The sequence below is a fragment of the Tyto alba genome, unplaced genomic scaffold, assembly GCF_018691265.1.
Source record: "Tyto alba isolate M040663 unplaced genomic scaffold, T.alba_DEE_v4.0 Super-Scaffold_6, whole genome shotgun sequence".
In the NCBI taxonomy this organism is placed as follows: domain Eukaryota; kingdom Metazoa; phylum Chordata; class Aves; order Strigiformes; family Tytonidae; genus Tyto; species Tyto alba.
Window position 1 is genome coordinate 18,776,509 of NW_024881327.1, and position 27,415 is coordinate 18,803,923.

Sequence of the window (27,415 nt, forward strand, 5' to 3'; positions counted from 1 at the left end):
TTACATTGTTAAAAAGTCTCTGGAAAGAAGCTAACCCCATAGATGACAATTTTACAAGATTAAATACACAAATTGAGTCATAAATATTACTTCATAAATGTAAAAATGGAGCTCTCAGGTTCTCTGTGCAGCATAGCTCTATGCCAGTTCTCTTCCCTGCAGGATACTGTTCACTCTTTAGTGTATCAAAGAAATGGGGGAAGGTGGGGTGATTGCCTTTTAATTAATGCATTGGTTGTCATTGTACATCAATATCTGTACTGTGAAATCTGCAGTAATAAAAATGAGCACATATCTAGCCTGCAAACATAAACAAACTATGACACCATACTCATTCAGCCTCTTATTCTCAAAAGTGCAGTTATCACTGTGTGGTCATAGGACAACAAACGTCTATCATATCCCTCTTAAAAGACAGATGAGGACTGTGAAATCATTCTGTGAAACTCATTTTTTTTCCAACTTTTCAAAGTATTCCATTGAATGAGCATGAATTCCCTAACATACCTTGACAGATCTAGGCTCTTAGTGACCTTTGACTTCAAAGAGCAGCCAGCTTGACAAGTAACACTGCCCAGAACTGCATCTGGCCATGAGTTTCCAAAAGATTGAATTCAATTCATGTACTTAGAACCTTCTATTTTCTTTATTTTCTGAAAAAAATACTGAACTGCTACCCCAAAATATTTTGGTTCATTATCAGAATTATAAAAGCATGGCATTTATTCAATCTACCAGTTTATGCTAACACACCTGTTAATAATGGGAGAAAAATTAAAACCAAGTCAAACTTTGGAAGAAGTTAGTCTTTATTAATATACCACTTTGATTCTGGATTGTGAATAGCTGCAGCTATGGCTGTCCAGCCCCAGGTCTTCATGACAAGATGAAGACCAAAATACAATTAAAGGGATAGAGTGGAGAAAAGAAAGAAAAGAAAAAAATGTAATTTGGGCACTGATAACTACAAATATTCAAAAGTATGTTCATTTAATGAAACTCAGTAAGTTACCTTAGTGATAACAGTAACAACTAAGTTACTCTATTCAAGTGTGAAGCATCACTGTAAATTTCTTTTGATGTTTATTTTCATTGCCAGACTTCAATTGTTATAAGGATGAATCATCAGTATGATTCATACAGTATGTTTCATCCAATGTCTACAAGGTATGTGGTTTCATACCCTTCTATCAGTTTTGTTATTAGTAATAGAAATTCTTCATGTAAATAAATTTTCACTCACATCTAAACTATAGACCAAATTACCAACCTATTTATTGTTTTATAAAATTATGTTTTTATGATAAAAATATTTTCACCTCTTGAGGACAGTAAGTAGGCCACAAACTTTGATCTCACTATCTTCAAGGTGACAAAAAGAAACTGATTTACAGTATATGAAATTAATTGGTGATGTCTGTATTCCCAGAACTCACAGTTTGCTAATGTCAGTATCGCAAAACCCCCTACCAGAGGTGCTCCCATGCTAGAAATCAAGAAACGTATTGGGACCTTGACTAACTGGACTACAGAGACAGACATCTTCAATTTATGAAAGTGGTCCCTTCAGGGGGAGAACACACTTGTTTAATATTGTGTAATTTGCATTATTCCTATTCATCTTTTGAAAAGATTATTTCAATCTCAAAGCTGTCAGTTTGGCATTTTCATAAGAACTAAATCAGTTTTTTTAAAAGTCAGAAAGTTGCTTTCTCTGTTTCTCTCATTTTGATTGATTATCTATGGTTCCACAGCATATTACGTGATCACAGCAATGTTCTTTGGAGATATAATCATCAAAGAGCATTACTCAGCTGGGGAAGTACATGTGAGGGGTGTAAATAATGAAACAGAACAGGGGGCCATTAAATATATTTTTTTTTGTTTTCTGTGCTTGGAGGCTTGTTTACATGGTAGGGGGTATGCTGTTTGAAAAAAAAAAAAAATAGAAAATAAAAAAAAAAAAATAAAAGAAGACTCTTAAATTGTCCATCTGTTCAGACTGGGAGTGCTGCAGAGCTGGCAAACCTTGAAAGTTTATCATTTTGGCTTTCAGAGGTGCGCATATTCCCAGTGTCTCAGGAAGCTCTAGTTTATCTGTTAGGAAGTATATTCCCAAGGCAGATGTTTAATTTTTAAAATTATACGATCCTTGCAATCAAACATATATAGGGCAGGATATTTTATAAGGCCTATTTCTATGTAGTGCATCAAATATAAAAGATTGGAACCATTAATTAAAGATTGGTTTAGAGGACAGAAGAGAGCAGGAAGCAAAGTGTTGAAATGTATATGCCCATGACTTGTAGCAGAGTTGAAAAGTAACTGATTGAGTATGGAGAATTGCCATGACTCAGTTTGGCAGACCCCTATTGTTATCAAAGTTGCAAGGCTGCTTCGTAAACTGTTCAAACATGGATCTCCAACATCCATGTCAAGAAAGGCCAGCTGCTCTGTTTAAATTCATTGCCTGTTTGTTAAAAAAATGTATACCTTCTTTTTGTGTCACCACGCCTGTTTGTTTTATTTCTATTGCAAGCTTCTGTCATGAGTCTGAAGTGTCTGGTACTGAGTCACCTGATACTGGCCTGATACTGCTTTTATATCTGTATAAAATAATTATCATTAGGAGTAATCCCTACAGAAGTCTACGAGTCTTATTTACACTATAGTGCTCTTTCATTCTTTCCATGTAAAGGAACTTTGTGTACAGATTGTACTCAAACAAAATTAATTTGGCCTAAGTGAAAGAAGGAGATTTTAAGAGTTGAAATTAGACCCGTTAGAGTTGAACAGTAAAAGCATTGCAAGTGAGATCAGAAGAAAGGTTACTGTACAGATTATTGCTGTTAATATTCAATTAATTTAGAAAATTAGAAAGGTATGAAGCCTTTGAGGAGGCCTGAAAGAAAAATTCATAGAAACTAATGTTTTGTTATCCTTAAGAAAAAATATTAAGAGACGGGAGAAGTAGGATCTATATGTCTGAATCTAGCTATGTGGACATTGGAGTGGATTACTGCTACTATCATACTCTAAATAAAACTGTAAAGTTGGTAAACTTGAGCACATTCATCAGCCTTTGCTGACTGAAGTTAAATCAGCTGAAATATATATGAAAAGAGGTTTCATTGTGGACCTACAGTCTTAACTTTTGACTTTTTTTTTTTTGTCAGCCTGACATTGTCACTTATTTGTAGGATTTTATCTGATGTTGTTTGACTTGTACGTATGTGAAAAAGGGGATTAAAATTGTTCAGTTGAATTTGGAATCATTTCACATTAATTTTTTTACTTGCCTATTTAAATACTAATGGCTAAATATCAGGTAACAACAACTCTGACCTTAATATAGACCATGTAATAGTTGTTTTGACACACTGAAAAATGCTACCTTGGACAGAGTGAGTTTAATACATCTTTTCAGATGAATATGTACACAGAATTTTTACACATGTACTATTTTTCTTGCTGAAATAACATTAAATTGAATTTTTATTTTTGAAAACTTTAAATTTCGTATACTGTAGAGAAATGACTCTAAATAATAAATCAAAACACACATTCTACCAGTGAAGAAGTGGGCATGCAAGGCTTAAAAAACCTAATTTAGCATAGAGCAGTCTCTCATGCATAACTGCTGTCCTCTGATCAAACCATGCTTTTTAACCTCAAACAAGGAGGAGAAAAAAAAAAAAAAAAAAAACAAAAAACAAAAAAACAGTCTTGGTAAAAAGGACAGCTAGAACATCCTGTAATAGAGATGGAAGTTACTTGATACAGAACTAAAAAAAAAAAAAAACAAACCAAAACAAAAAGCAGTAGACATTTTTTGAGCTACTGTTCAATCCTGCAGGTAAACTGTGCAGCTCAAAAGTATGCAAACCATCTTATATTCAGAAAGAATACAGGAAAGTGAATACGGACTTAAAAAAAAAAAATTAAAAAAAAAAAAAGGATGGGAGAATAAGCCTAGATCTAACTAGGACAAATACAAAAAGATGATAATTGTGTGTCTGTCTGTGGAAAGAGACATATTCATAGTGCTTGTTACATAGAAACATTTTTGGAAGCAGTATGCTTTTTCCACACCTCTAGTATTAGATGTGGATGATGAAATTTATCCCGACTGATATAGTGAAAAAATTCCCAGCCTTTCTTTTTTTAGTAAATATAAATTATAACTCACAGTGCTGACAGTATCAAACTGTATGATGATTTAAGACCAACAGACATGCCAACAGTTTAGGACTTTTTAATCAAAACTTTTTAATCTCATTGCAGACTGGTGGAAAAAAAAAAAAAATATCTGTATCATCTTTTCTGTGGCTTCAAATATTAAAGTCCTGACTAGTATTTGACTGGTTAGAGGCTCTCCTACCCAGGTGCAGGCTAAGAATCTGTGTTACTAGGCAGGATAGAGTCACAGTCAAATTTCCTTAAAAATGGTACTTTACAGCAATTTCTTTTTAGACTAATACTAGTTTAGTATGACAAGGGTAAGGATGAGAAAAGTGGGTTGGTGCGATATTAATCTTTTCCCTGGGGCAGAAGCCAAGGGCAAAATGACATTCCTTTTACCTTGAATTTAAGGCAGCAGAATGAGTAAATTCTCTTCATGCAATACTTCTGTATGGACCTTGACATTCCTCATTTCCTGATGGCAAACTAATCAGTGGGAGACCCAAGAGCTATAAAAATTTGGCAAATAGCATAAAGGATTGAAGAGCAAACTTCTAAGAGTTTACAGTACTGTAATTGAAAGAACAGCAATCATCTAGTCTTCCTGGTACATTAAGCACTGTTCTCTTCAGTAGTTGACAAAACTCAGCAAGTTTCAGAAAAAAATGTATGCAATTGTTTCCTTGATTTGTCTAGTGGATAGGAAATAAATAATGATTGCTTCTTTTAAATGCTGCATCCTAAATATGAAGCTAAAGTGCATTAAACTATTATTTCTTTCTGTGTGCCCAGAGAAACATACATCTTTAAGGAAGGACAGCAAAATGACTAAATGACCCAACACATATTAGGTAATAAATAAGATGGAAGAATAATTGAAATCTTGTACTATGTAGGCATCAATAGATTATTTTTTACTAGCAAACTTATTTCCAGTAATGATCTTGGGAAGTAATCTCTCACCAGCAAGCTGTCACAGTGACGGAGAAGATTTTAGACTTTTTCTTAAAGTTGTACTAACTGTGCTGTGCTCTTGTGCGCTCTACATCACTTTCTCCTTCAGTTGCATGCAAAGCCAAACAAGCAATACTAATGAGCTATTAAAAGCCCCTTTAAAAACCTGTTTATAGTTTTATAGTTCAAACAATAGCTAGTACATTTTGAGATGGCACTGTACGTTTTAATTTCTTTTTATGCCCTTTTTAATAGAAAAAAGAAAAACATTTCAGTGTAAGCATAGCTTTTCATAACATGAAAGGGAAATTGATCATTGGTGTCTATTGATGAAAACAGGAAAATTTTGTCTTGAAATGCAGTGTTTTTGCAAATAATTCCATTATAAGGCCTTCCTGGAGAACTTGAACAGTAAATGGAAAGGACAATAAATCACTGGAAAATATTTTACTCTTAAACATGGAGATAATTTATTACCTGTTTGGGTGCTAGATCCAATATCGAATGTTCCTACATTACTTTTTCATTTGATGTCTTTGCCTATCATTCTAGTTTGAAAGCCATTGTCATTTCCAGATGTGTAGATATGTATAGGGATAAGATTTAGCCTACTCCAGTCTGGATTAGCACCTTCCTATTAAGATTTCTTGGAATCCATTTTTTGTGTATGGAACCAAACATAAATAAGCATACCTTAAATAGCATAAAACCCTAAAACTGCAGCTGGACTATTTTATGCTTTGCATAATATAGATTAAAGCATAAAAACTGTGTTTGCAAAGACTAATTGTTAAGTTTAAAAAACCCTAGAGAAATAATTGCTGCTAGTCTGCATGTCATGAATTTCAAGTTAAAGGACATAACAAGTTTAACTGAACCCCAGCTAATTAGAGCAGAAGTAGATCACATTCAAAATCTGAGATGATGTTATACACAATAGAGCTGTTAACTTCAGAAAACTGAGAGCTGATGTAATCAAAAGAGGAAAGTGGGGTTTTTTTTGGTCTGTATTTCATGAGAGATTCAGATCAGATGTTCTATTCTCATATTTTTACTGGTAGGGTAGCCAACTCTATAAAATAATACCCACCTCCACTCTAAATCTTGAAGAAGTTCAACTTTGTCTGGTCTTTTCTGTGTGTTATAAGGAGTTGACTCACTTTTAAAATGATTCTTTTAAATTTCATATGCTTACAAAATTTTTTAGTTTTAAGTTGTTCTGAAATCACAGCTCCACCACTTTACATCTAGTGTCAAGAAATCACATATTCCCTCTCTCAGACTGTATTTGCAAATGGTCTTAATATTGTCATTACAGAATCACAGAACAGATTTTTAAGAGAGCCAGAAGGATCTCTGTCTGTCATGAGAAGGTGCTCACTATAATGTATACATCATTTGGCTACTGAAACTGTCACAAGCAAGATCTCTAGAGAGAAGCAGCCATACCAACAGGATAGAAAAAGTCAGTGCTAATTAAAAGCGTTGTTGGAACTTCAGTGCAGAAACAAATAGTCAATGGATGCAGTATCCCCTCTGCCTTAAGCATGGTTCCTCTCTCATATAAGAAATGAGCTGTTTTATTACAACAGTATGTGAAAGACTCAACTGCTCCTGTACCTGCTCATTAGCAATTTGATAATTTCATCCTCCATTTCTTACTAAGGAGATAAATTATATCCTGTTCTGTGTAACCTGTTAAAGATATTTTGAACTTACTGGACTAGCCATTTCCAAAGAAATCTTGCTTTATAACTCTTTCTGTATATATTTTGTTGCAAGCTAGAGACTCTATTAAGAGGGCTGAAATTTCCCTTTAATTTTTCCTCACAACTTCAGTTGAGTTTCTGACTGCGCTCTCATTTTTGATTTGCCCAAAACCATCAAAATTCTGAGACCACTATTATCAACTTCTTCCTGGTAATTGCTGACTTTCCCCAACTCAGCATAGTAAAGGAGAAAGCTTTTTGTACACTGCGGAATGTGTTAACATCTTAAATATGTGTGCATCCAGGCAAGAGTGCACTGAGTAGTATCCACTGATTCTTTGGTACTGTTTCCTGTCCAGATCTTAAATTGTAAGCTGCATATCTCCTCCATCATGTGAGAGAGTTGAATTTCTATTCTATTCTACTTGAACTACAAATTTACTTAGGTTTTTTTCAGTAGCAATACTTAAGGAAGAATAAAAAGGCAGATTTGTTCAGTAGAAGAGCAGTGGCAAATGATAGACAGCTAAAGAAAGGGGGTTTGTTTGTACCAGAGCTATTCACTGACTATATGAAAACATTAATTTCCTGAAATGGAGACTTGTGTCTGTTTATATGCAGCAAAAGATATGCTAAATCAGCAGAATCTGCAGAGATCCAGACCACAGAAATGTCGAGTATGCCATCTTTACTATTGTATCAGAACATATGTGCGCTTGGATAAAGTATGCTTGGGGTACAAAAGCCTAATGGTGAAAGTCTCTTGAAGAGAAAGAGAGAAAATAAGTATCATTAGTCCTTGGATTTATTCAGGAACTGTAATGAATGCAGTATTCTCTGTTGTGAAAAAAAAAAAAAATCAAATAATTTATGGAAATCTCTACAATAATAAATGTACATATTCCAAATTACTGTTCTTAAGTGCACTTAATTATTCTTTGTAAAGTTATCATCAATACGCGTAGAGTGAGGTTAATAGAAATTATCAAAAAGTGACAGATAAGAGCTAAACACGCTTTACTATTCTAGACATGATTTGAAATAGATTTTGAAAGGAAAGATCTGAAATCATCAACAGCTACTAACAGAAACAAAAAAGGCAAACCTTATTACCACTGTGTGGGGGTCCTTTCTTCAGCCACCCAAGCTCACTTTAAATTATTCTTCCATTAACTCACTGTGCTGCCTACTTCTAGCCCTTGCTGAGCAAACTTCAAGAGCTGCGCTCAGCATGTGTTCTGTAGCTCAGAACAGGAAGCACTTTAGTACTCTGTATTCATGGGGAGAAATGCGAGAAGGGAGAAAGTCCAGGGGGAAACAAAGAAAGAAAGAAGGAAATCTAATGCATAGGTTACTAACAGCTGTGCTGTATTAAACTGAACAGAGAAATTAAGCATTTTACTTACTATTAGGTGGGGTGGATCTATTTCCTTCACAATTGGTTATTTATTTTTGTACTATTGGCACTGTTCTGGATGCATTAACTAGGTAAGGGTTAATACAATGTCAAATTCCAAGTATAAAATAGCTTTTTTCTTTGTATATACTTGATGCGCATGTAAATTTTAGATCAGTCATTCATTGGAATAGTATGGAACCCTTCCTTTGAGTGCAGCAGCAGCTTTGACTTGACCCATTCACCTTTATTTCCACTGAACCCAAATTCCCAGTATTCCCTGTACTCATCTGGGCAATTCTTCCTGAACAGATATTTGACCTTTCTCTATTTCTTCATTGACTGTATAGGTGATGTAACTTTTCAGAAAGACACTACCTTGTCACAACTCATACATTCAAATGAAAATATAAAATATTTATCTGTATATATATTGTATTAATTTACAAGAAAACATAAGTTTTATCGAAAAAAAAATAGTCAAATGGAGGGAAACAGAACTGACAAATGTTTTTAGTCTTCTTCCTTCCTCAGTAAGAATATGAACATTTTAATGTATGCAGCAGAAGCAGATGAAATTACATTCTCTGACACTTTATAACTCTGAAACAGATACGTGATTGATTGCAAGGTGGTGTAGCTGCTGGCATTTTTTGTCGGCACATTTTGATGATACAGTTTCTTAGGTGAACTTCAAGTACATCAATGACACATACAATGTTTGAGACACTTTGAGTGATTTCAAAGCTAATAATTTATGAGAGCTTTTGGAGCCAGTTATTAGGTTTGTCTCGGGAGATTGATTTTTTTTTTTTTTTTTTTAATTCTCAGTTCCTCACTGTATGTTCTGTTTATCTCATCTTATTTTGCTAGAAAACAAATACATAGAACTTTAATTCAGGAATGTCTGCTTTAACTATGTGTCACCATCTTAACAAGGTTTCCTGTATGGAATGCTTGGACTTGAGGATGCCCATGCAGCAGACGAGTCGAGAAAAAGGTGTAGAATATCTGGAATGAAGTACCATAATTAAACTTAATTTTTAAATAGTAAAAGGGAAAACTTCAGTAAGTTTAATACCCTATTTGCGAGACTGGTATGCTAATACTGTTCTGAAACTTCTCATATATACACCAGTGTAAATCAGAAAAAAAAAAAACACTGAAATTGACTGCATTTATCTAACACGTCCATGGTTTTCTTCAGGAGTTCAGTAGCTGAAATCCAGATAAACACAGTGATTGGGACACTCCAGAGATATGTTAGCTGATAAAAAGCTGAAGGTCTTTCTCTTCAAAAATCCAGTGTGTATACAATACTGAATCACTTCACTGGAAAATTCTGAAACATATCTGGAAGAATAGTAATGGAAGGGAGAAAATAAAAGTAATTAATTGCTACTGCATATGGTTGATAGATTATAATTGCATCACAATGTGATATATTAATTTCAAATTAATTTAGAAATGTGGGAGAATGTAATCAACTCTGGAATGCAAAAATTTCACTTCATTCATGAAAATTCTCTTTGCTAAGTTTTTCCACTGAAATTATTGCAAAAACAAACACATTTTATGTCCTTATATTCCTAGACAATTCAATTTAAATTCAAGTTCTACTCAAAACAGTCAAATTGAATGATTTATTATCATGCTGTAAAACTTTAATTTAAAACAGACATTCCCTTATAACAACAATAACATGTAGATCTACAGTATCTTTTATGCATTTTCATAAGAACCCAGGTGTACTGATCACAGAGCAGCATCTTTTTGACTAGCCAAGAAAAGTAGCCTCTCTTTATGAAAACACATTTAAGGTATTTAGGAGAGGTCTAACAGCCACCCTTCATGTCTTCCAGTGGAAGACTAAGACTCTACATGAGACTAGCACAATCAAATTTACTTCAGATGTTTTACTACAAGCAGAAAAAAATAAAGGATGACCAAAATGTTATATTTTTATTTCAAACAACAATTGAATACTTGTAATGAAACCACTTGTATTCCTAAAGTTAAAGTGTCAAATTTATTCTTGGCCTAACTGCAGTGATACTAGTAAAGGTGCTCCAGGCACGAGTTTGGCCCACTGTGTTTTGATTCTAGGTATTCCAGAGAATTTCACACATAATTACTACACCTAGAATTCAGTCCTCTAAACAATATATAGGAAAATTAAACCCACAGGAAATCAAGCTTGATAATGAGAAAAAATGGTTTATCAGATTTTGTATGACTACTAGAAGAAGGATTGCTGTGTAGCAGTGAGCCTCTGTGGAAAACCAGGTGACAGATGAATTGCCTAGGAGTTGCAATGAAATATGCCCATTTTTCATCTCTGTAATCCCCAAATACTCATAGCCTCATGGCCACTTATTTTGTTTAGTAAAAACCTGCTTAAGTTGCAGAAGATCCTTCGCCTTTTTACCAAAAAATCTGCAAATTCATGCAGCTGGTTCAGTTAGTGCTTGTAAATTTGAAAATGTAATATGTGAACCTTACATATTACTATTGAAAATGTGCAATTAAAAAAAAAGAAATCAGCAAGAGAAAATACAAGCAAAAATACTTAGCAAAGTGTTGTGAAAAAAAGACTCTACTTTGAAATTTCTGAATTTGTAAAATATGGATGACAAATATACACGCAGTGCTTAATATTGGCTAGTGCTCCGTTCTTCCTAGTAACATTTTTTTTTATCACAGTAATAATACACTATGAAGCATCACTCTGTGGGATGCAGTTAAAGCCTACTTAAGCCAAGGAAACTACTCACATTCTCCCAGGAGAAAATATCAGAACATTTTTATTTTTACCTCAATCACTCCAGAAAACTTCATGAAGGATAGTCTTAACCAGGGAAATTGCTGGCATCAGTATGCCTGGAAAAAATGGGAGAAAATGAAAGAGTAAATACGGTGCTGAAAAATACTGGATAAGATGATTTGGAATTAAATGCTTAAGGCTTACTCGAGCTTCAGTTGTGGAAGATTTATGCAAATTAGACAGTTAATAGATATTCTTGTCAGTGATCTTTGTAGAAAATGCAGATAAAAAAATCCCATTCTACCTCTTTCCTCATTCTCTTCCCCAGCTCCCAAGAGCCAATTTTCTGTCACACAGGCCAAAAATTTAGGTCTTATTTTTTCAATATTTCTGTTCTCATCAAAAATTAATTTAATGGAACTTAATTTTTAAAGCTGCCTACTTTTATTTTATTTTGTCTTTTTTAAAATTGTGACATTTAACTATCTGCTTTGTTACAATTTTTTTTCAAAAGAAAAAATAATAAAATAGCTTACATATTAAGGGACAGTAGATGTATTTGTAAGTAATATGCTTAGAGTCTTTGGGATTTTCCCATACTGTATAAATAAATCAGGTTGAAAAGTCTTCCCTTATGCAATATCTTTACATCTAGTGGGAGAAAAAAATTTGGAACTAATACTGTTAGCAGAACAGATTCTTGTTTAGGCACTAAAAAACAAATCAAGAAAAGAACTAAAGTACTAATATAATGAGACTTGCTATACTGAAATTTTAGTCCTGAGCAGAGCAATTAGATGAAACAGAAAAATAGGATAGAAAATGTATCTCTTTGTTCACTGGAGCCAATTTCTGTTACTCAATATAATTGTATAACTTTCATAAACAGATCAGACTCCATCTTAATGGGAACTGGCTTCTGAGTGCTTTATTTTTCTTCCCCCTACTATTGCTATTGGGAGGCTCTTCCAGATCTTCACTGATGTCTGATCATTAAGAATACTTTTAATCTCCAGCCTAATTTTATTCATGGACAATTTATAACATTTTTCTTCTGACAACAGTGTCCTTTAATTTAAGTAGTCCGTCTCCTTTCATGACGTATAATTCTTTTCCAAACATAATTATTTATAGAAAGTGATTATATGTCTTAACCACTGTATGTCTTCTTAGCCATTTTTTTGCTAACTTAAAGAGGATAAGCACTTTTACTCATCCTTTGTATGATAGGCACTCTATTACTCTGATCCTCTTTTCATCACCTGTTCAAGCTTGGTTTCCCCTCTGTGACATTTGGGTAGATTGTGTATTGCCTGTGCAGGTCCATGCAGAGTTAAATGTCCTTAAAGAGAATTCACAAATACTGAATGGAGAACCAACAGAAGTCATCATGCAAAATGGTGATCTGCTTTTGGAAATCAACTGATAAATTCTGATGTTTGTGGATCTCATTTGAAAGCATGTGTCGTAATTCTTACTATGCGGCATCTGACATTGCACAGCACTCATGACATTGTATTTGGAGATAAAAGACTGTTCAGAAATCACAGCCCTGAAGTTTGCCTTTGCATGTTAGTGTCTGTGACCAATGCTAACCTATCTTAAAAATTACTTTTAGGCATGGGATAGTTTTAACTCAGTGAAGAGACTGTGAATGTAATATTTCTCATTAAATGATGTATGAAGTTTTATCACCATCTTTAGAAGGCTGTAATAGGGGAAGTCAGCCTTAGGTAGGATAAATTAAACAGTTTGGTAGAAATGTTAATTAAGAAGCTTCAAGGAAGAAGAGAATAATAATAATGTCTTAATCCTCCACAGTAACCTGGGATATTTCAGTGCTCTATTACAGGCAATGGACATGGAAGCAGAGTTTTGCAGCGGAGCAGGTAAACAAGATCGCATCATTCTCTCTCTGGCTAGAAAAATGGAGGTGGCTCACAGCAGCTAGTTTAGTGGCTCTGGTTGCCATCATTAACTATAGGAGCACAAAAATATTACTTTAAGAATACTTTCAGTTTTATAGATTTGGAGGAGTTTTCAGAGACTAATTATGTGGTCACAAAATCTAAAATCCAGCTGAGATGCATGAGCAGCCAAGGTATATCTTTATTCTTGAGGTTACTGTTTATAATGTGTTCTGTTATTTTAAGTCAATATCATTCTTCCCAGTATTTGAAGGTAAGCATATTCTTGTGTTCTTAAATCTTTTATAGTGGTGAAATTGAACCTGAGTTATTTGGTTCATGCCAAATACTCTATTCCTTTGGGTCACTGTTTAAAGGTGAATTAGCAAATTTCCAGTCTCCTCTGAAGTATGAGATCCTCATCAGAGCTGGATTTAAAAAACTGTCAAATTTTATAGGATTAATGTTCTGAACTGTATTCTGAGCTTCCAGTAAGGGAGAGGGGGAGCTGGAATTGGAAATTACTCCAAGTCTCTGCTAAAGCCTAGCATAACCTTCTGTATGCAAATTCAGTGGTTAGAAAACATCCTGAGGAGATGATGGACAGAAGTGTGAGTAGTATTCTCTCTGAGCAATGCTGTAAGTACCAGCCTGTGAAATATCCTAAGACAGGAATGCTCCCAATGTCTTGTCTCAGATACTCTACATGAAATAATTAAATATTCATTAGCTCAGAGAGAATGCAGAAGTGTGGGTATAAAACTCCGTCCTAATGGCTAAAGTTTCTGTACTGTGAGGGAAGTTGCTAGTTGCCATTTTTGTTACAATAGTTGTTTATGCATTTTACTAACTGATTAATACGTGCCTAATGGAAGTTTCTTAACCAGTCATCCTAGTGGAAAGGGTTTGAGTAGCTGAGCCAATAAGCTAGAAACATATTCTCATTCTAACTTCTCTCTATCCCTATAATCTTTGATTATCCTATATACAGTTGTTACATTGTTACAACAGGAAGGATTAAGAGTGCTTGTATAAAAAAAGAGTAGTAGATTGATGATGATAGCTTATGCGATGTGGGTTCCACTCTGTGGCGGAAGACAAAATAGAATCCTTGTCCTGTATCTTCTTGCAGTGTGAGCTATTAAATAAAAAGCAATGTGAGAGGATCATCCATTTATATTTAGAAGTCTGTAAACTCAGTATATTCAGTGAAGAGCTTGATCCTGCAGGCATGGTCACGATGCATGGTTAGCACAATTTTTTTTTCCCTTTTGCATGCTGACTGACCATGAGACTGATGACAGTTCAAGAACAGGTGTTTTGAATATAAACAAAAAAGTAAGTTGAGGTGTCAAGGAAAACCTTTAATATCAAAAAATGAGATTCCAAAGAAGTTATCCAGTTGCGTGCTTGGGTAGTAGGTCTTTTAAGTTTGTAATCTTAGGCTCAGATGACTGGCTTGTATCTACATATGTATCTGAATGAAAATCAGGTGCTAGTATGTTTTAGCCCAAATCAAGAACAGGGCTAAAAGCACACTATGCATTTTGAAATATGTTAACTGTCTCTGCAATAATATTTTTGAGATAATATTTTTAAATATGTTAATGAAACTATACTAGCTAATGTATTTTTTAAACAAAAATTATTTTCTGAGCCTGAATACAGTTCCTAAGTCTTTGCACATTGTTTTAGAAAGACCCATTAGAATTTAGGATGCTACACTTACCTAAAACATTCTGGTTTTAAATTTTATACAGAGATCTGTCTTTCTCCCCATTATTTTGAATATGATTTATCATAGAGTTCTCAAAAATTAGCTCTTTATTTATCATAAATATCTTTATGATTTAACATAAAGTACTCTCGAAAAGTGTTAAACCTTCATACTAGGGATTAAAAAAAAAAAAAAATGAAGAAGATGAAGAACAATGTATTAGCAGGTATTTTTTAGCACATTTTTCACCCCAGTTTAGCTATGACTAATAACAAGTAAATACACAAAGCATCAATCAAAAAAGTGTGTCTTTTAATAAAGAATATGTGCAGAGAACATGACAGAGAAGAATTTGGAAACAACAATTTGAAAAAAAATTGTAAAGCCAAAAGCTGAGCTGACTGGGAGGAACATAAGCAAAATAGTGATTGAAACAAAAAGAGAACAGAAATATAACTTTGTCAACAATTTGAAAATGGGAATGGAAATTCTTAAACTACTTTTCTGTTAAGGGTAGCAAATGACTTAAAGGAAAATATGTAAATGACAGGATTAAGATCACTTCAAGAACAATAATTTGGATGAGTGGAAATAGAAGTATTGACTAGAACAAAGAGGAAAAAAGAAAAAAGCATAAACAAAGTATCAAAGAAAGAGAAAAATACAGTACTGAAAGTGACACTGAAGTTATAAGTCTAACAGATCAATAGGAACAGAAAATGACAATTTGTCAAACACAGATTAGTTACTGAGGCAAGGTTATCTTTTGACACATAACATTGGTTTATGAATTGTAACTTATATTTTAAAAAACTTAAATACAAGCAACAATTTTGATCATTTTTTATTATTCTGGATATATTTGTAAGATTGGTATTGAAAAAAATATATTTCAGTTTCTAATTTTGTTTAAACATGAAATTTACTAAACTATTCAGAAATCTAAATAATTCTTGTGGAAGAAGAAAGCAATTATAAAAACTATTATTTGGTTTTAATAAGTCCCACAGAGGTTAATATATCAATTAAATGGTACTTTCCTGTCAAATAAAACAAAGAGCAACCTCAAACGCTGCATTTCTAGTCATTCATGCAGTTTCATTTTGAGTATCGTGACAACTGAGCCCTCAACCCACTAGCACCACTTGGGACAGGACCTGTGCGCAGCCCCATGATTGTATAAACCAGGGACCAGACCTAGAGAGCGGTAAGCGCAGGCTGCGCCAGGTTTGGCTCCCCTTATCTTATACAGTCCCACAGCATTACCCCAGTGTGCTTGGCACCTTTAAACACTCCTGGGTGCCAGCAGCTCAAGCTCTCAGTTTCATACTAGCAGAGCAGCATTCCAAGGGGCAGCAATACAGCCTTCACAGATCCTCTGAGCTGAAAAAGGAACCACAGTTACATTGTAGGACCACATGAACACAATATGGGACCCCAAAGTGATTCAGGAGCACAGGCTCTTTAGATCTAGGTAGACTATCTTAATAAGCCCCAGAGCCTGAGAGTGCTCACTGGCCCTGTTTAGTTTGTCAGTGTAGGCAGTCTCTGATATTTCAAAGACTTGGTTAGATACAGTCTTAGAACTTATTCCAAAGTGGCAATGATTTCCAAAGATGTCCTGCTGTTGAAAAGTGTAAGTCTTCAGTGATTTCTTGGAGTTAACTTGGATGCTGTGTACACATTTGGGATGGTTCAGGTTTTGAATTAACATCTGGGGAAAATTTGTGTTAAAGATCAGTTCCATGAGTGCTTCATAGGAGCAACAGACAAATATGAAAATCTTTCTCTTGACACTGAATATGACTGTAGAGCCAAAAATATGTCAAGACACTTTATCTTGAAAACAGAGCAGAAGCAGAATATAGATTTGAGCTTGCAAAGGATGAAATGAGCAGATGTTCTGTCAACAAACTGATCACTGTACAACAAATTGTAAAGCAAATGGAACCAAGACATTTATGACATTTTTACACAAATCAATTTTCCTTCAAGCTGTAGCTGAGAATGTTCCCATTAACATCATTTTGTTAAACACAGGGGAAAAAAACTGAATGAAGAAATCAGATCTATTTTAAATCTAAAATTTAAGTTTTATTTAGAAGCAATGAGGCTCTTTTCTGAAATCAGTATTGCCTTCTATGGCTGAGTTAGGTGAACAAGTTGTTTTTATACTTGGTAGATATGCTATCATCAAGAAAATGCCTGATGCAAATTTATCCAAAGTCTATAGGACTTAAGGGGTGTGTGGAGATCAAGAATTGTAGTTTGTGGCCTTTCCAATAACTTTTCAAACTGTTAGTTCTGTGATCCTGTAGTAAATCCACCATAGCACTCCACACCTTGAAAGGAATAACTTAAATCTCCCCCTAAATTCTGTATCTGCTGCCTTAGGTTATCAACAAGAATATACATTGGACTAACTGCAGGATTTTAAGGAGGCTCAGCATGATTCCGCAAGGCTTTTCCACAGGCTTGGCTCTTTTCCTAAAAAAGAAAAAAAGGAAGCTCCTTGGATTATCACAGGTAACTGCTGCTGTAGAAGGAAGATTCAAGGGATTTTTACCTGCACACAGAGGATTCACTGGGTATAACTCACACATGGAATCCCTAGTGTAGATATTTTTTGTTAATGTTAAATCATCAACATCTTTTAAATTATTATCTCTGTAGTCCAGTATAGACACTTTCTTGCATATTATTTGCCAGTCTTCCTCATGGGTGGACATAGCAAACAGGAGGATCATCCAATCTGTCTCAAAAATAAAATTAGACAGATCTTTTGACCAAGGTCCAAACCAATCACTTTAGGTGCCTAATTAAGACAGTGCCACAATTAAATGTGGTACCGACCAAATGAGACGTCTCAGCTACCCACACAGTGAATGGAAAATAGTAGACACTTATGTTGCACAAGTAGATAGTCTATGTGCCAAGCAATATACCTAGAGCTATCTGACAGAAAATACACCAGGGCATCCAAGGACTTCTGAGCCCATATTCTAGTATGTCTTTGAGAAATTTCACACCTTGAAGTTGGCTGCTTCTGTAACCAAAACCACAAAATTTATAGGATTACTATATCTATCATTCAGGTAGGAGTCCCATAAAGTTCTAAATTTACATTGCCAAAAAGCAGTAGAGCTATTTATTGAAAAGAAAAGCTGCATAAATGAGTAAAAATGCCAACTCTACTCAGAAATAGTGTAAATCACATAAGGAGATTTTTATATCTTTACAGTGGTGAACATTAAAAATCAGCATAACATGGCTTTTCATTAGAAAGTGCTCCTTTATCTTTGAATTAAAAATAACACAAAATTAATATCTATCCTAGTAAACATTAACTCTTTGATGGTAGACAGTAAGTAACACTTCATAGTTGTAAAAAAGGGGTTTATTATTATGCAGATGTCTAGAGATCTTATGGTCAGATTGAAACAATAATTTTAAAGAACTATGCATTTAATTGATTATTTTTATAAACTGACATTCAAAATATTACTTACAGAAAATTATGCACTTCACTCTCAGCACATAATGTAAATTCATTATGTAGTCTTATATCTTGACCATGACTTCTTTTAATTTCTTGATAATGGTATTTTCAGAGCACTTTCTCTTTAAAAATTTGGATAGTCAGAAGTTATTATAATAATTACATAAAGATTAACTAATTTATCAATATTTTGATTGTAATACAACTTATATTTTTTCTTCATATTCTGGTGGTTCTAGTTTATTATTTGTAGCAACCTTATGTTATAATGTGAACAATCAGTATGTTGACACCTATAAAAGCTTACCAAAATTAACATCATTACAATACAAAACCAAAAGTCTTGTAGAAAATATTCCCTTTGAAACAGTCAGAGATCTGGCCTTTTATATAAAACTCCCAATGCATGAAAGGTTGAGCTCTGCCAGTGCTGCTTGCTATATTTTTGTGTTGGAATTAAGGGGTGGAAAGGGAAATCTTCATGTGCACTGACTTTATGAATATACTTTAAGAGAATGTTTTCCTTGACTTTTCCATATAATTTTAAGAGTCAGTTTAGGGAATGTTGCCAAGTGGGCTGTCCTTCAGATTTGAGTTGATACTACATTTTTTTAAAACGTTAATTCACTCAACTGTCCCTTTCATATGAAGTAAGAGTACCTTTCCTATAAATCATGAACATATCCTGACCTGAGAAAGCCTGGTATCTATTTCTGTATAGGGAGCATGTCAACTAGAAAAAAGAGCTGATGACTGCTGATGATCTAACTGAAGCTTTCTGGGGAACAGATTTTCTTGAAGTTATTCTAGCTGTATAAACAAGTTTGAGAAAAGCTGGAGGAAGTTTGGTTACATTAGTTTTGTGCTTGATGAATTGGTGCTGTAATACTTTCTTATTATGCTCATAGTTAATTACCTATCGCATGCTTGCTATAGCAACACAAGGCTAAAAAACAGCAAGAAGAAGGAAGCTGATGATTTTTATCTGTCATACATGATATAAACACATAAGTTATGTACTACTTGAATCAAAATGCAGAGCAGCAGTAAGATGATCAGTGATACTCTCTCCTTTATCGGATTAAGAAACAATAGTCAGAGACAGATATTCAGTGATACATCCCTAAAAAAGAGATGTTAAAACAAAAAAAAAAGATATGCATATGCCAGATTGAAACCTTCAGTCAATGACAGCTCTGAAATGGGAGAGTCCCAATGCCGCCCCCCCTTTCTTTTTTACAGTGGGCACAAAAAAAAAAAAAGCCTCCAGAAAGCTTCTGTTCTCTCAGGCTGTGTTTTATTAAAACATCCAGATAACAAATTAGTACAAAACCGGGCTCTCTGCGGGATAGGCCCTTTCCAGCCGACACGGCAGCAGGCAGTGCCTCTCTGGGCATCAGTGCTCCCTCAAGGCCTGGGCAAGGGGGGGCTCTGCAGGGGCCTTTCCCTCCCGGGACCCCCAGGTGTTGGAGGGGCCTGACCCCAGGAGTTCCCAGCACCGCCCTCCCACCCCACAGCCCTCAGGGACAGCCGCCTGCTTCCTCCCCCACACAAAGCCACAGGAAGGTAAGAAGATGATTTTCCCTTTCAGCTTCTGGCAAAATAGCCAGGGGTTGATGCTTATACAGTAAAGTGCCAATAACAGTATTTTCTCTCAGAAGCACAGCGGTGCGATCTGGTGGCATGGTCTTGGCCTGGCTCTCCCAGCCCAGGGCAGAGGGGACATGGGGCAACTCTGGAGGAGCAGGTTCTACTCTGGCTGCACTGGTCACAGAAGATTTGAATTAGAGTCTGAAAAAAGTTTTGTAACATTGCACAGACAAAGGTTGATGTTTATTATGAGTGCATGCTGTAGGGGACTTACATTAGAGTACTGTAAATTTGGAAAATTCTTTCCGCCTTGGAAGAAGTAGGGGGATAGGCATGTGCGTCTGAGAAAAAGTCATTAAAGTATCACTAGCTGATTTCTGGTAGAAAGTTTGACAGCTATAGTGAAACAAATTCAGTACAAATTTTACCAAAATCATAGTGTCTTTCAGTCCAGCTTCCAGTAAGCTCTAGATCTTTAGCACCCCCACACTTAATTCACAGATTTAGTTCTGTATTCTAGTAAGTCATCAGTCATTTATGATCCTGCAAAGTTAGTTTTTCATTTCTATTTTTGTTCAAATGCAGAATATGAATTAATCACCCTTTTAAGTTAGCGCTAAAAATGCTGTAAATTTACAGGATTTTTATATAGATAGTTAAAGACCGTTTTTATAGAGTAAGTTAGAGCTCTTTGGAAAAGTTCAAAGTCTGTAATATTACATCTACCTTGTCTTTAAGTGACCATTTTATTTCACTTATGAGCACAGCCTAAAACTTTCATACCTGAAAAAAGCATCATAGAAAGTTGAATAAATGGAAAAGCTTACTAATTTGAAATAGACACATCTTTTTATAAAAGTCTCAATTTTGTGGTTCAGGACAGTGATGTAGCAACAAACTTACTTCTACTTTTTACCCTTTGCCTCCTGTTCATTATTGTCACTTGACAAAAAAAAATACCAATCCTATCTGCAGAGTAGTGCATCCAGCTTCTGCAAGGAGCTAGAAAAGCAGGTAACTAGCTTTTCCTTTTTCCAAAACACACAATTTTATTCTTGGATGATGTTTAGGTGTTGCCTCTGAATTCAGATTAGATGCTCTTGCACTGTAGTTTGGATGTCAACTCCCAAGTGAAGGTAACATGAACTACTGTATTCCAGGGGGAAGGAAATGCACATTTGAGTTGTTATTTCTCATTCTTAGTCTTAGATCAATGGTGGGTTATTTTGGAAAGGTCGGAGAAAATAAGGGGAGTCATTTTTGAGTGATGATGTTGTGAAAAATTTACATGTTTCGGTTTTATGGAAGTGTTGTGACCTTTTTTTGCTCTCCCGTATCTCAGAAGAGTATGGTGTTAAAAGTTCAAGCTTGTCATGCAGTTAATCCTTGATGAGAACAAGTGCATGTGGCATGTCTGAACAGATCGGATTTAGAAACAGAAAAGTTACTTTTAGTCCTAATTTGTTAACCCTTTCATCTTCACCAACCCAGAATGGAAGATAAACATTTCCAGATACCTGCATGTGGCATCTTTAGCAGGCATGAGCATATTTTTTCATCCCCAGCAGTAATTCTATTCTGTCTTGCTCTGAGTTCAAAATGAGAAGGGGAGGGAAATAAAATTGTGTTTCTTTTGTGCTGTGTCACTTCCCATGTAATTTAGTAATATTTTAGCCATTCTATTATTAAAATATATTCTCGTTATAACATACATTTACCAGAATACTTTTTGTTGTATTTTGGGGGCAGAAAGAGGACTACACCAAGTCAAAATATTATTTTGTGCCTCCTGAGAGCACACCTTGAAGTATGATTCCCCAAACTGTGCCCTAACATAGAACTGTGTGGGAGGATTGATTTGTATTTGAACCTGGAGAAGGACTGTGGATCTACTGGAAGCACATCTGTTAGGACAGTTCTTCAAAAGTACTTCTTGCTTCATATGACTGTCATTTAGTATAGCCCTGCATTAAAAAAAAATACATAAATTATGTCCAATATTTTAGAATCTTGGAGAGGAGATGATAGAGATATTGATAGAGAATTAATTAAGCCTATAGCATTTTCAGCTTTCTAGCAGAAAGTTTTCTTGCTGTGAAAGAGTAAACCCTAGGATTAAACCCTAGCAAACTTTGTTCAAAACATTCAGATTTCTTTAAGGTTCTCTGTTTTGGGACTTGCTGAAGTCCCAGAGAAAATCTGTCAGGCATGATGTTTCCATATTCCCAGCAGCTGAGCTGGCTTTTTTTCCTGTCTGTTGTGACTATGCAGTTTTGGTCCTATGACCTTGGGATATTTAGTTCCACGCCCTTCTCAAAATTCTCATAATGACTAGACATGAAGAAATTGATGGAGTTTCTTCTTGTGCCTCTTTACAGATTAAGGAGGAGAGGCAGAGATTTTGTATGAGACCTGTTAATGGGTCCATACAAAGGGTTTTTTTCTTAAGTTAGAAAAAATTATTCAAGTTAATTTTTTTTTATTTTTGCTGTCAGACTTCTAAGTATACAAAATAACATCTATGTTTTAGTGTATTTATTTTTATTTTAGATGACAGCTTGTTCTCTGGTTGGATTTCATTCACTCCTCTCGAGTGATAAAAGTGGTTGCCAGCCATCAACTTAATGAACTCCCATAGAAACATGCTGGTGGGAGAGTAACTGTTTTGTCCATATTTGCACTCCAGTTTCACATCCTTTCCTTCCCAACCCATTGCCCCCAGTACAGTGTCATAGCACAGCTATTATTGGTTTTCCTCACTGTTTGCCTTGGGAGGAAAAAGGAGACAGTTTGCATGACTGACCTACAGTGATCTTCCAATAGATAGGAGAAAAAAGAATCCAAAGCATGAGGAATCCTTGGACCCCTCCTGCAGTGATGTCCTATCACTATTTTAATGAAGTCATTTAATCTCACTCTGTACTGATACTATTCTGATCCAAAATTTTATTTACAATTTATGGCAGAATAATAACTTTTAATACATGTTCATTAAGTAAACTGTGGCACGGGTGTGCTAAGTACAAGGATACTTTCTCAAGTTAGGAGAGCATCGGGATGATTATGTGTGCTAACCTAAAGCATATCATAGAACAGTCTCACCTAATAGTTTCTTCATCAGGACAATTAGAGTGTATGTTTAGAATTAATATTGTGTAGTGCACTGACTACTCGATTTATTTACAGCCTATAATGAAACATGTCTGAAAAGCAAGAAATGGCTGTAGTTCCTTCTGCTGATCAGCATTGCTTCTATTTATTTGTACATATCACTTTTATATGAATAAAAAAAAAAAAAAAAAAAAAGAAAGAAGTGCTGCAATATCAATAGCTATTCCTAAATACTCAAGTGTGCAATAAATGTAACCATCCCTTTTATATTTAAATTAGGTATTTGATATAAATCAACAAAGCTCACTGGCAACAACTGACAACTACATGCATAAAGCTGTAAAGAGAATGATTTCTGAAATATGTAGTGCATCTATAATTTTTTACATGCTGGCAGAAAAAATACCAACCGAGTAGCCCATACATGTATATTTTATTTGTTGGGGTTTGGTTTTGTTTTTTTTTTTTTTTAATTGTGTCATTTTAATCCTCATAGTACCTCACTTCTTCTTCCAGTAGACTAAATAAGAAATCTATGATTACTTACAGAGTCCTTAGCAATGGGAGACTCTGTTAAGCATGCAGAGAAAACAAATGCAGCCCATGAATTTAATTCTAGTTTTCATTATCTTTTATTTGTGTATCATACCCTAAAGCTGTCGATTCTATTCTCATATTCATATTTTTAGTAAAATGTTTGGAGGCAGAGGGGAATTCACTGAACAACTGAGTTGTTGATTCATTTTATGTAAGAAGAAATCCCTGTATTTTAAAAATGATAATGTCTTAAGTTACTAATGTATTTTTACAATATTTGTCACTCTAGAAGGGTCATAATTCCTGACTGTAAATTAGTAAATTGTTATGAAAACACAATACATACTTTATGTGGGGTACAATATCATTAAACTGAGAAAACTCAATAGCAAATGAACCTATTTTAGTATGACATCTCAAATTCTGTTAGGAAATGTTCCCTGTCAGCATGGTCATGTATTTGGCCTCTGTTCAACCTCTTGCAAACCATTAAGAACCCTTTTTTCCCCCTCCTTTATGTAGTCTGCTTCTTACACTTTTTTCTTTTCCAGTCTGTTTACCCAAGAGATAGCTTGGCATAGATGCAGCATCTGGCTTCACTGAGGTCCTGCTTTTTGCATTTTTAAGCTGGATTGACTGAAGCAAGGGGAAGCTGAATGATTTGCCTGAGGTTGGCTCAGTGGGGATTAGAACCAAGAATACTCTTGCCCACAGCCATTTACTCTGAACAGGACACCTCCCTGCCTTCATATTACCCCAGCAAACCAGAGTGGCACAGCTCACATTTAGTTTATTTTATGAATTATCTCTAATAGTTTTCAGTCCCTTTTTTCATTCAGATTTTCAGAGTTCTTTTCTTAGCCCAGCCTTTTTTGGAGATAAAACACAAATCCTTTTTTGGGTTCATGTCTCGGTTAGGATTTTTCATTTTAGGGAATGTGGTACATAATGACATTAATGGATGAGTCTTCTTTAGGTATATCTTCATGTTTAGCTATGGATAATTTCTTCAGTGCTCAGTCTTTAGACAGAATAGCCAAATAGATCTATGAAAAAAGAACACCCAAGAAATGTGACTTCTCATAACTCATGACACTTACTAGTAAATATGACCATCTGTATGTACACACACATATACACACTTAAATGCACATACTTCTTCATATACCTTTTCACACCTGCACTCATGCACAATACTGTTTTTCAAAACTTAACTTTTAGGTAATGGCTAATGTTCATGTCATATTTTAAGAGGAAAGGCTCCAGTGTAACTTTTTTGTTTCCCCAGTTCCAAGACATAAGGTTTATGGCCAATGGGAGGATCTCTAGGAGTTCTAGGTTTCCTATCAATGAGTCAAGGTGTTATAGGGTTTCCAATAATTCCCTATTGCAATCTTCCCTCTTACTAACAAGATCCCCAATGCTGGGAATGTACTTGTGAAATTTTATAGGTTGTAGCTGTTAGAACTGAGGCAAAGCTGTGGCAAAGCAAATTTTTCCCATAGATCTTTCATGCCATAATTTTACTGGTGATATTGTAGTCACAGTTGATTTTCCAATTCTGAATGCATAATTAAAGTACAGTTTTCAGATCTGGTGGTAGAAGACACACTGGCCTTGAGGGATTGGTAATTACGAAGAGATTCCTAATCTATTATACATGACAGCAGGAAGAGGCATAAATAAGGAGCAGAAGATAAAGGGCATCAACCTAGAGTCATCTGGGAACAGACAGAGAATTACACAAGGTCAGGCTGTAGTATGCAAAATTTCCTTGCCATCTCAAACAAAAATACCTTAAGTGGAATACAGAATAAAGAATACTTCTACCTTTCTTCTTTCCTCTCTCTCCATAAATGCAGAAGAGTTTCTATGTTGAAAAGACTTGTTCTCCTGTCCAAAGAAAGAAGATGTATCTTATGCCATATTTTAGTCACATTTCTTCATGCATCAAGTGGTAAACATGCTACAGAACCTAAACAGAGGAGAAGATCTGTTTTCCTTGATAAGAAAAAGAGAACAAAACTGTATTTTTACTAATTTTGGAGGTGGAGCTCTCTATAACCCTGAAAATTTACTTTCCTGGGTGCCTCCACATTACTAAGTCCAGAAGTACCTTCCATTTATTTGGGCCTTTGTCATGTTGCCCAGCCATATCTCATTTCCATATCAAAGACCAATGGGCTGACTTTTTGCTCCATAAACTTGTTTTACATAAAAATGACAGCCAGAGTCACAGGCTAGGTGGAAGCTGAGGGGGGGATTTTCACAGTTTCCTCATCAGAGGGAAATGTAAGAGATCAACAGAAATGTGAGAGATACTCTTGAAGAGTATCACACTGCACTGAGTCAGGTGACCCCACACAATCTGAGACTTGTTTTAAATGTTAAGAAAGATTCCTAATGATTGTTTAGGTCACTAGGAAATTTCTTTACAAACTGAAGAAAGGAAACAGAGTAAGAACATGCCCAATTTGTAAATAATTTAGAAAATTAGCATAATTCTTACCAATTCAAGGCTACCCCAGCTTGTGAGGCTTAAGGGAGACCAGATGGTAGTAGTGCATTGGAAGGTATCCAGAATTGCTTTTGAGTTAATTGATATAGTGAAGGGGAGAAGTATATATCCCCAGGTAGTTGATTGATTTGGAATTCCAACAGAGAAGAAACATGTCAAAAATGAGAAAAGAACCATAAGTTATTGGGTGGTTATATCTTAGATTTGGTCCAGTTAATTTCTAGCCAAACATACATGAAAAAATAATAAAAGAAAAATTGTGCTAAAGAAGGAAAAAGTCACTGCAGAACTAGAGGGAAATAAAAAATAGCCTATTTGCCTTCAATATTTCATGTATTTACACTTTTTTCCATTGTATTAGTGTATAGAAAAGGTAGAATATTTTAAATTTGAAACTGTAAATTTTAATCAGAATGGCAATGGTGTAGCTGCTAACCATATACTATTACATACTGCTAAAGTGTCCATGTACTAAATTGGAATGCTCACTGGAGGTTATTTAAAATCTCTATAAATTAGATTAGATGAAACTGGAGAAGTAATTGATAGATACAGTGAAACTGAAAGTGAATATAGAACTTAAAATCACAGAGAAATCAGGGCTTACACGGTGAACATTCACTCTTCTCTGAGTCTTCCTAATTGATCACCTTCAATCAATCCACTTGATGACTTAACAGACAATGGGTATCGTCTTTGGTAGGTTAGATCAGTTTTAATTTTTATTTATTTTAATTCTTTCTCCTTTCCCTCTCTTCCTTGTTCTCATTTTTATTCTTTCATTTTCTTTTTTTCCTTTTCCTTTTCATTTTCCCTTTTTCATTTTTCTTCTCCAAATATATATGTAATTACGTGTATTTAATTCATAAAAATGAGCTAAATATTTCAACATTTTTATTAATTTCATCTTGGAAATGTTTCTTGGAAACATTTAATTTCTTGGAAACATTTTCATTAATTTCATCTTGGAAAGGAGACTTACCATTTTCCATGCTTTTCTTTCACATGATCCCTTCCAATCTTTTTAGTGTGCATACCATTAGAAGAGCAGTCAATGTAACCTCCTTCTATGGGGTTAATAAAGAATGCACAGTTTCATAAGCTTGATTCAATTTCCTTTATGTGAGCATGCTGAATAAGTGACCATTATAGTATTTGTCTGGTTTTCTGTGCTTCAGTATGCAGTTACCAACCTTTTATATGAATGACCACATCTGGTGTGCATTTGGCCACGTAAGGTGAGACAAAAGCAAAATAGATTTTCCTTAGCATTAAATCAAATTTCCACACAGTGTACTTTCTAATGTGGATCTAAAATGTATCAGGTCATATATTATTTAGCTGCATTGCATTTTGTGCTTTTTTTAATTCCATCCCACATTCCCAGTTTTAATAAATGCATGAGTAGATGCAATATTTGAGCTTTATATCTTAGAAATTCAACACTTTCAACAGATTCTTCAGACTTCAAAGAATTTAATATTAGTATCATAAAAGGTCTTTTGAAGAATAATACTGGAACATAAGAAAA

The 27,415-nt window shown here is 34.8% G+C and overlaps 1 protein-coding gene across 7 annotated transcripts in view; it reads left to right on the top strand.

Annotated features, from left to right (window-relative positions):
• Positions 1-27,415, top strand: part of TENM3 (teneurin transmembrane protein 3) — a 1,343,701-nt gene that overhangs the window by 632,616 nt on the left and 683,670 nt on the right. The window lies entirely within an intron of this gene.